Here is an 11,806-nt window from a genome sequence, read left to right as displayed (position 1 = left end):
CTCATATTCTCACTGATGCTTATCTTTTGAGCCACAAACGCCAACTCCCCGAACATCTCTACACCTTGGCCCCCAGCGACTGCCCCATCGGCCTGTCAATCTGGCAGCTCATCCTGTGTCCTCGCCCCCCATCCTCCTCCCAGCAGCCATCCTCCCCTTCTCTGTCCTGGACCTGTCACTAAGAAATAAGATCCAGAGTCCCAGCCTGGGGGGGTGAGGAACACAGAGGTTGAATATGGGTGAGGTATGTGCATGTGAGGGTGTGTGTCCCCGAAATTTCAGAATTCTCATAGGTTATTATAACCCAAGTACTTCATGCATTCAGAGGCATCTGACTAAAGTCAAAGTCATGATGTTGAATTCCCTGCTCCACAGGAAGGATGCATGTGATCGCAATGATAAACCACATCAAGTACAAGATTATGATATGTGTGAACAGCTGCAGAGATAGTCAGTATCAGGAGGCCACCTGTAAACAGAATTACCACAGAGTGATGGTAACTGCATGCTGAGGTGTCCTATAAAATAAGTTTCACAAATTATATTTTACAAACTTATGTAGAATTTTTTATATTGTCATCTACTCTTTGTGACTGTTGTGAAGCACCAACTCCCCAACTTTGGTTAGTTAAGGAGTGGACATTTTTGTCTCAACAGATCCACATGGAACTTATGTCTCAAACTCTGGGGGAACAGGTTATGTGTTTTATAATAGCGTATGTGTCTTTTTTCAGCCTCTATTGATGCTAATGTCAGTCTGTCGGTCAGTCCACCACTTTGGTCCAGACTGATTATTGGAAGGATTGGCACAAAACTTTGTACAGACATTCATAGTCCCCAGAGGATGAATCTTAATGACTTGGGAGATCCCCCGACTTTTCCTTTAGTGCCACCATGAGGTTGACATTAGTGGATTGCCATGAAATCTTCTACAGACTTTCATGTCCCCCTCAGGATGAATTGTAACAACTTTGATGATCCCAGACATTTTATCTAGTGCCACCATCAGGTCAGAATTTTTATTTGTCTAATACTTTTACACTCCCATTAGCCTCTGCTGTACTTTGTGTTTAGTGCTAACTAGCAAATGTTAGCAAGTTAACATGCTAAACTAAGATGGTAAACATGGTAAACATTGCACCTGCTAAACATCAGCATGTTAGCATACTGACGTTAGCATTTAGCCTAAAGCACAGCTGTGCCTGATTACATTCTCACAGAGCCGCTAACATGGCTGTATACACTTTGTCTTGTAGGATTGTTGGTTTCGGAAAGTTACAGAAATTTATCCCACCCCAATTCCAACGTCAGAAAGATACAGGGGAGGCGTTTTGGACGCTGTTGGACCATTTAATTCCTTTGTTAGACTATCATCATCGTTATGGAAAACATTATAACCAGTTTCATTGGAATGTGTGATCAAGTTGATATAAATGTACAATATAAAGACAGGAAGTAGCTTTCACATAATTTCAAGTTGTTATTTTGTTTTTTAGCTTGAAGAAGACCTGATTTCACTGTGGACTCCCCACTTCTGAAACGAAACGTACACCGGTGTTCACAGGTGAAACTACAGTCACTCTTGTCTTGGCTTTGTTATAGACTGTGTGCTCTACTAATTGTATACTTGATCATGGGCGAGCCCGGCAGTTGTCTTTTCTAATCTACAGTATATAAGAGAAGGATAAGATAGTGTCACACAGCCAGATAGATAAGATCAGCGAGAGGGAGAGGGCAAGCAGTCTGGCCAGTCTGGCTATCTCTCTGGTGAGAGTGTGATTCAGCAGCGTGAATAATTAAAGCTGGGAGCAGTGATAGAAATCTGTAGACGCCAGGGTCGGATAATACTGGATGGATATCAGGGGCCTTTGGTGCAGGGAGGTGGCGTGTGAGATGACATTAGTCACTCTGCCTGTGCCCCGGGCAGCCGTCAGGGCACCATGCTGAAGGTCAGGGGATGATGGATGGACAGAGACTGGCGGTGGCTCACAGCTGAAGTTGACTAGAAAACGAATGTCCTGTACATGAAATATTATCCTCATTGAGGAAGATACCTGATCTGATACTGCAGCAATGTGTCATGGCTTTGTTAACTTTGTGAAGAGCTGTGGTCCATCAGTTTGAAATTAAGTTTGTGACAAGGAGAGGTGGAAAGAAAGAGAAAAAAAAATGTATTAGCAGAGGAAGCATATAGGTGATGTTTAGCCACATCAGAACACTTTCAGCTTGTCAAGAATTTCCAAAATGACTCATTTGCCATTCGACTTAATGTAATTAGTCATCATTTGAATTACACCTTGAAGGGTGAAGAGTATTATTTTGCATTGCCTGAAATGTGTTTGTGTGCTGCAGTTTGAAGGGTCACACTTAAAATTCAGTTTTTCTCTCCTCTCTACATTGTCTTTCTTTCTCTCATCTGGTTGGTTTCTCTGCACCAGATGTCTTTCATGTTAGCAGCACAGAAACTAAGTCAGCTGTGAGTGTGAATGTTTGGAGGAGGATGTGTTATTTTTAAAGAACCAGTGCACTGCAATCAGCCACAACTGCCCATTCACGCACTGTTTTATTCATAGGTTTATAAAAACTAAAATTCATATTGTTTGTCTTGCAAATGTAGAAATACAGACTTTTACAAATGTAAAATATAGACTGTGGGTAGATGTCACAGCATGCAAAAGTTGTACTGAAACAAGCCTCCGTATGAACCCAACCACAGAAGAGTGTCCTCCTCCTCCCACGCATTTGTGTGATTGTACTGTAGGTCTCTCAGTTTTCTCCATACACTGCTCCATTCATTATAATGGTAACAGTGTGTCGGCAAAGCCTCAATGACGGCAAGGAGCCTCATATTCAGGTCATCTCGCAGCCAGAGCGATTCCTTGATTATTCCTTATTTATCCCAGTCATTCCCCCTGCTGTGGCGTGGAGTCTCAGGAAGATGTGTGTCTGAGTGAGAGGAGCCGGGGCTAATGAGCTGAGAGCTAACCTGCTGGTCGTTAGCAGGCTAGGAGCTGCGCTTTATGGCTTCACCCCACTCAGAAGGCACATACAAATCATCAGCAGCCCAGCATCTTATTCAGGCCGATTCAAGCCAATAATGCAAGTTAGTAATGCAAAAGTGCACGTATTTACTGTCTTGTAGGTTGATTTAAGCACCCTATTAAAGACACACATACTGGAGATGTGATTCCAATTTTGATTAGCAAAAATGTGTTTTGCTTGCAGTGTAACAAGTATGTTTTGAATGACTGCCATCTACATGTATCCAAACTAAGAGTCTACAGCCATGCTAGCAGCACTGGGAGGCAATACTTCAGCTCACTGAGCTAGATGCTAAGATTGGCATGCTAACATGCTCATAATGACAATGCTAACATGCTGATGTTGAGCAGGTATATTGTTTACCATGTTCACCATCTTAGTTTAGCATGTCAGCATGCTAACATTTGCTAATTAGCACTAAACAGACATTACAGTTGAGGCTGATGGGAATGTTATTAGTTCTGCAGGTATTTAATCACAAACCAAAGTATTAGACAAATTGAAATGTTTGACCTGAGGATGGCGCTAAATGAAATGTCAGGGGATCGCCAAAGTTATTCAAAGTCATCCTGAGGGGAACATTAGTGTCCGAACCAAATTTTATTTAATTTAATCCATTCATTAATTGTTGAGCCATTTCATTCGAAGCTACAAACTTCAACCTCATGGTGGCGCTAGATGAAAATCAGTAGGATTCATAATCTAGAGGCCACAAATGTCTGTACAAAATTTCTTGGCAATCCATCCAAAGTGGTGGGCAGATCGACCGACTGACTGACTGACATTGCTATACCTAGAGCCATGCTGCTAACATGGCTAACATTTTGCAGAGACATTTCTCTAAACATACAGTGAGACAGTTTTCATTGTTTATCTACGTACTTCAGCACATTAAATCTCAAATGAAACATGGCTGTAGTGAGAATTTTTAAGATCACTGAGGTCATGGTTTTGGGTTTTTGTCCTGTTATTCCCTGTTTTATTTGTAATATTCTCTCTTCCTCTTGTGTCTGGTAGTTTTGCTTCCTGTCTTTGATTTGCTTTCATTGTTTTCACCTGTGTCAGTTGGTTCCACCTGTGTCTCGTTGTCTCCCCTACCTGAGAGTATTTAGTCTGTGTTCTTCCTTTGTTCTGCGTAAGATTGTTGTTGTATTTTTGTCAAGCACCCTGGTTTCTTGTATCTTTGTTTTCTTCTTCTTGTACCTTGCCTATCTGTGGCGTTTGGATTTTTTCCTGCTCATCATTGGACTTTTTTTGTTTTTTGTTAATAAATTGCTGATCTGCACCAGCTCTACCTGACAGTCTGTGTTTGGCTCCTGTTCCCTGGCATTCCCTGTGTCTTGGCTTGACTAATCGTAACAATGACTCCCACTAACACAACCCTAACCTCAAATGTTTGACCAGCCACCAAAAAAAAAGAAATATCCTAATTATTTGGATTTTATTTATTTTGTTAACTGTTCAATTATATTATCTGCACATTTTTCACACACTGAATAAAAAACAACGTCCTGGTGGGGGAAAAACTGCATCCTTTTATTTTCATTTCATTGGCCTAAAAGTACAGCCATTTCAAAATATTGATTCTTAAAAATATTACAACCAGCTTATGGAAAACCCACTATGTGTAAGTTTTCTACATGACCTTAGTGTTCTTACTGTTAGCCACGGCCCAAAAGTAAAAGAATAATCATCAGCTTAAAGTGTATCTGAGTCTTCATTTCTGTGTTGGGTTTTGGACTCAGGCCTTTTATATTTAAATATATTTATATTTATATATATATATATATATATATATATATATATATATATATAAAATGGGACAAGACAGACAACGTAACCAAGGAGATTTTTAGTCAGCCCAACTGATCATCTGTTTCACCTGCTGGAGGCCAGACTGAATGCCAAAGTCTCCAAAAGAAGAAGTGAAGATGGTTACAGTACACACCTGCCAGACCATCAGCAGAAACGCTACTAAGCATCTGCTGGTGACTGTGGAAGAGCCATTGCAACCACATATTGAATGTGATGACTTTATTTATGTTTATGTTCATTTGTAAATGTTAAAGTATCTTGTGAAATAAGATACTTTATTAACAATACTTTACGAATTATAGTTCTTTTTAAAGTAGGTTACAAAGATATTAAAGACTAAGAATCATGTAGAAGGCAGTATAGTATTTTATTAAAATGTAGCATCTGAAATAGATACAAATCAAGAAACAAAACCACCCACAAGTTCACAAGAAACCTCTTGATAGGACTTCCTGTTCCTCCTGTATTAAACATGCATCTATGCTACAAAAAGTTAAACTGCTAATTTTGTACCAAGAACTGTACAATGCAGCACTGTATGCATTCATTTCCAATTGATGTGGTGCACCTAGTAAACAGCCGTATACAGCACTCATCTACGCTCCATCTGCCTGTGGTGAGAAACACTGATACCCTCAGCATGTGTTTTCTGCTGAAATAAAACAAGTAAACAGTGTTCTTCACTTAAAAGTTCAAAGCATCTGCAGTTTTCTGAGTCATGTTTAGGAGCCATAAAATTAGACATTTGTCTGGTTCTCATTTTGTTTTTCTAATGTTTAAAAAGTCATTTGATTTTTGCATTTATAGATCAGAATACTTGCTTTGCAGCTATTATTTGTTATTTCTTTAATAGCAACACATGAGTCTTTCCTTAATGTATTATATTAAGTATCACAATTATATGTAAGGACATTAGATAACTTAATACTGTACAGGGCTGTAGTTAACACTGAGGACACTGAGATATTTTTTATTTAATCTGGGAATTTTAGCAACCTGGGGGAGTTAGATTCTGCAACCTAAAAATGAATACATGGTAGGTGTTTTATACACTGATTAAAGTATTTTGAGACTTAATAGGAGTAAGATGCAAATAAATTACATTTAAAGAAAAGATGGCTGCTGATGGTCGGACCAGCATCTTACATGTTAACTCGCTGCCATTGGTGTGTGAATGGGGTAATGAAAGGTTGTAAAAAAATTGTAAAACACAAAAAAAATGCAGTCTATTTACCAAAATTACATGCAGTACAAATAAATTATCACTGCATTCAACAATAGCATTGTTTCCCTAAAATGCTGAGACTGAGTCAAACTTAGGTACATACTGTACAACTTCAGGAAACTAGAGCGGTCACATTACTTTTACCCTCTGGTCAAATTACATTAGTTAGTTAAAGGGCTAAAACCCTACGGGCTCTTCTCTGGACTTTTAGAAGAGCTACTCAAATATTGTATGCATGCAGGTAGACACACACACTATAAGTGGGAGCAAGGCATTGCTATAGCAATGCCAAATGAGCAACAGTGGGACCAGGAATAATGGATGAGCAGCAGCATGGTCAAGTCTAATTACTGCAACCTCTGGACCATTGGATCCTTACTTTCCTGGCCACCTCTGGTCCAGTCACATGTGTAATAGCCTGTTGGGAGAGCAGGCATCAGTCTCCCTGCGCTGCTGCAGTTCAGCAGGCTCACAGTTCAGGTCCTCGCCCCGGCTGCGGCCTCCAGTAAATGTGGCTCTACATCACCCGGACACAATCCATCCCCATTAACTTCAAGCAGGTGCAGCCTATTTCATCCTCATTGCCTACAGTGTCTGAGTCCAACAGCCACTCCATTCATATAATCCATGGATCTCGATGTGTTTTGACCTGCACTTGAGGTTCAAGTGGTTTAAAGGACACGATGGGCCAGAGAATGGGAGTTAATTGACTGTGCAATGACTGTAATGACTTGATCCCGGCTTGAGTGTGAAAACCATCATGAGATCCTCTGCAGACTGTGAGGTCCACAGCTGCAATTAGGGAATAACATTTATCACTGCTGCTAACAGGAAATGTGTTGCCCATGCAAACTATGTATGACAATACACTGAGGATGCTCACATTACAAGTTATTGGTTGCTTGTAATATTGGTAATCTGAAGATGTAATAAGTATAGAGAAGCCCATAGTAAAACCTTCACATGCAGGTTATTGCCTGGTCAGGTTGAAGTTTTTTCAGCCCCTACTCTATTGATTATTATAGATGATGTCAGGTCACATGACTTTCCTAACCTTCGATGTACCACATGTTCAAACTGAGTCAAGCCAAGTAAAGTCAGTTTTCTTTATATAGTCCAAAATCACAAATTTTTAATATTAGGTAAATTAAGTGCAAAATATAAATAAATATGGATCTGACCTTGGAAAACTGTTAAGCACTATGGCACTTGTAATTGTAATTCTGATTTTCCATATTGTTATTTTACTACGGTTATTTTGGTCTATTCTGTACACTCGACATCTACTGCATGTCTGTCCGTACTGGGAGAGGGATTCCTCCTCTGTTGCTCTTCCTGAGGTTTCTTCCTTTTTTCCCTGTTAAAGGGTTTTTGGGGATTTCTTTCCTTGTCCGAATCAAGAGTCGAAGGATAGAGGGTGTTGTGTGCTGTACAGAAGCCCTTTGAGGCGAATTTCTAATTTTGGGTTATATGAATAAAATTGACTTTCAAATGGCATGACAATCAAAAAAGAACCTTGAAATTAAGACTTTAGATTTAAAAACATGATGCTCAGACCATCTAAATGCCACTTGTATTTGTTATCTGTAACGGTACGGAGCCCCCTAAAGGTCACAGCGTCTACTTTGAGGACTACTTTTGCATTCCCTCGCAATGTTTTGCGTTCGCTCGCAATATGTTTTGCGTTACCTTGCAATACTTTCCTTCTTCCATTCCTTCAGAGCCATATGTCTATTTCCACTCAGCTGCTGCCAGCGCAACGCAACAGTATGTCAGCTCATTGCACTTTACTTTGAACTGGGCATCAAGTATGCTGATATAGACAGGGCCACTGCTCAATAGGCATGCATGGTTATGTAATGGTTAAGTAAACTTAAACAAATTCTTAGATCAATGTCTCTCCAGAAGAAAGCAGTACAGTAATCTACAGGATGCTGTCGGTTTCATTCGTGAATAGTTACTGTACTCTGTACTGTACTGTACCCCAGAGGGGCTTCACTGAGGAAAAGGAGACGTCTCCAGAGGTGGGATTACAGAAGTGGAATCTACCTCATAAAGCTAATGTGCTGTATTTGTATGAGTCACAAAAAGGAACAAACAAGAAGGTGACTGAAATGCTGCAAACAGAGTCTGTGGTTCTGTCACAGAAAGAGCAGACTGCACTGAGCCACATGCAGAGATACATCAGGAATGCAGACCAATGCTAGTTGGACAGCTGTTTGCGTTTCTGCACAAGGTCCTCTGTCCTTTACACAAAACAAATTAAAGTAACCTTCAAGGCTGAAACAGGTTTTGGTAGAAGGCTTGTTGTTATAAGTGTGGAGCAATTATTGATGTTTCTTATACATACAGCTCCTACCCAGAAGTTTGATAATGTTCTATCTGCTAACTTCTTTGCAAGGCACGTCATATAAGGTGAGGTGTCCATAAACAATGCTAAATGCATTAACTTGAGAATCTCCACACTACCTTTAATTACAAATAGACATATGGCTCAGAAGGAATGGAAGAAGAACAGTATAGCGAGGGAACGCAAAACACATTGCAAAGGAATGCAAAAGTAGTCCTCAAAGAAATTCTCACCATGACCTTTAGGGGGCTCCGTATAATGGTGAATTGTGCATTGTGTATATTAATTGTGTGCTTGAGTTGTGCTTGTTTAATGCTTTTATAATGTATGTAGCATGTTTTCCTGTACACATGGTCTCTCTTGAAAAAGGGATACCTTTACAAAGAGATACATGTTAAAAAGAGAGTTTGTCTTATTCTATATTTTGGTCAAAAAAATCCAGTGAAAAAAACAAAACCAACAATACGTTACTCTGTCTCTCAATACTTTCTGACTCCTCTGCCCTGTCTGTGGCTCTCAGCCCCAAGCCTGTTCGTTCCTACTGAAGACGAAACTCTTAGGGAAAAACGGGTCACAAATATAAACATTAATAAAAATTTTAAAAAGCTGAATAATTTGTTGGGAACTATTTTCAGCCACAGATTAATACACATTTGTTACACTATTGACTGTTTAAGGCAGCAGGACAGTGAATGTGGCTTCAGCTATAGTGCCCATGTTTATAGTTATGAAGAAAATGTGTCACCCAGTGCAATAGTTTTGGGACAACAATGGAGGTCTATGGTACAGAGGAATTAGTTATATCAGGCTGTAGATACATAGTCGGATCAATTCATTGTTGGTTTTGGTCTTTTTGTGGGATTTGTTGACAATAAAAGAATAAAGAATATCACTAGATGTTTTAGATAAAGGATTAATTAACCAAGTCTCCTCTTAGGATATTTTAAAAATGTATTTCCAGAATTTGTGTTTCTGAGAAACTGAGAGCAACATCCTTTTCCTGTAGCATTCAGTTTGGCTTTATTTAGTTCAAATAAAAAAAACATTTTCACAGAACTGCAGTAACAGTATGAAAGGAGCTGTGTTCAATTATGAGAGCTGTGGTTTTCTTCTTATGCAACATGTGGTGGAGCTTGATGCTGCGAGCACATGTATACTCATCCTGCATGCTTTTCACTGTATATTTGGTAAGTGGGTTGCTATTGTTTTAAGAAGTCTCAGAGGAAATATGAAACCATGTTTACTCTTGATACTTTGTCATGATGCTGTTCTCACAAACTCTATATCTCACATGTTGGGACTCCACAGATGAATTCATTCATTTGGGTGATTGTTAACTGAACTTTTGTTAGGTGGCTGTCTCCCTCTCAGTGTGGCCTGCTCACCAGCAGACAACAACTGAACTCTCCTGGCTTCGCCTCCAGCATGCAGCAGACGGTTGTCTGCCGTCTAATCTGCTCGGAGCAGAAACACGCAGCAGAACCAAAGTCTCCTGATCTACCGCAGCACTGCGAAGGCTTGTTAGATTACTGCAATATAGTTTAGAGCCAACGGCTATTGCGCAAAGCCTACTAGCTAGCTTTAAGAAGCACAAAGCAAATTAACGCCGAGCTGTTAGCTCTGTAAAGACAACTACAGGCGGAGTGGCCGGCTTCCTTCGATCTCTACAAGCGGACACTGCACAGCAAAAGGAGCTTCCACAGCAGAACCACAATTCTTCCCAGCTTGGCTTTTCTACCACAGACTGACCGCCAGCTAACAGCAGCACCAAAGCCACCTCTCTTTCCTTACCACGGATGGGTAACGTAACAACTGGGTGTAGCATAGAGTAACAGTGTATATAGCTAAGCACAGGACTGTTTATTTAATGATGTATATGTACTGATGTGTTTTTCTGAGGATTTGTTGTTGTGACGTGTTTATCTGGTAGGCTAATTTGGTAGCCACATGCTAAGTTTATGTTAGTTATGTTATGCTCCACACAGATAGTCTTTGCATGCTAACCAGCTCCTTTTCACTTGGCACCGTTATCTTAAACAGACCACACACATACACCTCTAATGTGAGTAATTTGCCAACCTCTTCTATGTTGAGCTCCAAATCCTTCAACCTACTAGCTATTGGTGGTAATTCTGGTTATAGTTATTCATTTAATTATTAATCTGGGTTCCAAATTGATAGTTTAGTGTATTTTATGAGACTCAATCAATCAATTGGCTATCATTTCTCTTCTTTAAGAAGAGTAGTGCCCCAGAGGACTTTATTCATTAAAGTTATTTATGATTATCTTTGTTAATTCTGATAGCCATATTTAATTGATCGCACCTACACAAGTGGGTGCCCCCCTTTAACCATTGTGAATCCCAACACACAAAATTGCCATGAAAACTGAATGTGAGTATCTGAGTTATGGATCAGTATGTTTGGCTCCTATAAATCTGGACTGCCAGGTTATTGTATACTTAACCAGCTGAACTACTGCTTATTTAACCTACAGAATGTATTACAGTAATACTGGTATACAGGAAGGTGTATCAACCTCAACCTCACTGACTCCCCTCATACAGTAAATGAGATTTTCTTTTTTGCAGTCACCACTTGGTGGTGCCAGTAATCACACAACTTTCATTTCCCTGGTTTACATTTATTCAGCAATATTTTATTATTAGATTTTAAGGTGGAATTATAAAGAAGGCACTGTGGGATACAATATAGTCAAGATAGGAAAATTGAACTAAAGGATGTTTGTTTTCTCTTTGAACAACTGTAAAATCTACAGAATAAAGTGAACCTTGTCTGTGGTTAAAGTAATCCCTGTAATACTTTTCCTGTGTTTTTTTATTGCCATCTCAGTGTGATAAGAAAACAGAGATGGTCCCAGGTGATCCAGCACTGAACAATAAAATGTTTTATTGAAAGAGTTTTATCATCAAAGTGTGTGAAAATCATCTTTGAAACGGAGCAGCTGTGAGACTCCTTGTCCTATACGTATAGAGACCATCTTTGAACTTGTCTGCTGTGACCAGATGAGACTTTCCTTTCCCTGAGTAACACATACACACACACACACACACACACACACACACACACACACACAAAGATGGCCAGTCTCAAAGACAGAGAGAGAGAGAGAATTTGTCAACTTTGAAGCAGGTTTGGTATTTCAGGTCTAGTGCTTCTAAATTGGAAAGGTTTCAGTGTTAGTTAGTTTTGTTAACCGAAGCCTCTTCTGATACAATTTAACCACTCGAAGCTGAGGATGGAAAAAAGCCATGACTGACCTGTCTGATTATATTATCAGGTCACTGACCACAAGTCTTAATTCATACAGTCGCTGTGAGAGCTTACTAAGAGAGGAATCTGTGCAGGTATTT

Source organism: Siniperca chuatsi, linkage group LG8 (genome assembly GCF_020085105.1).
Source record: "Siniperca chuatsi isolate FFG_IHB_CAS linkage group LG8, ASM2008510v1, whole genome shotgun sequence".
NCBI lineage: Eukaryota > Metazoa > Chordata > Actinopteri > Centrarchiformes > Sinipercidae > Siniperca > Siniperca chuatsi.
The sequence above is the reverse complement of the archived record's forward strand: the minus strand, read 5'-3'. Positions refer to the sequence as shown.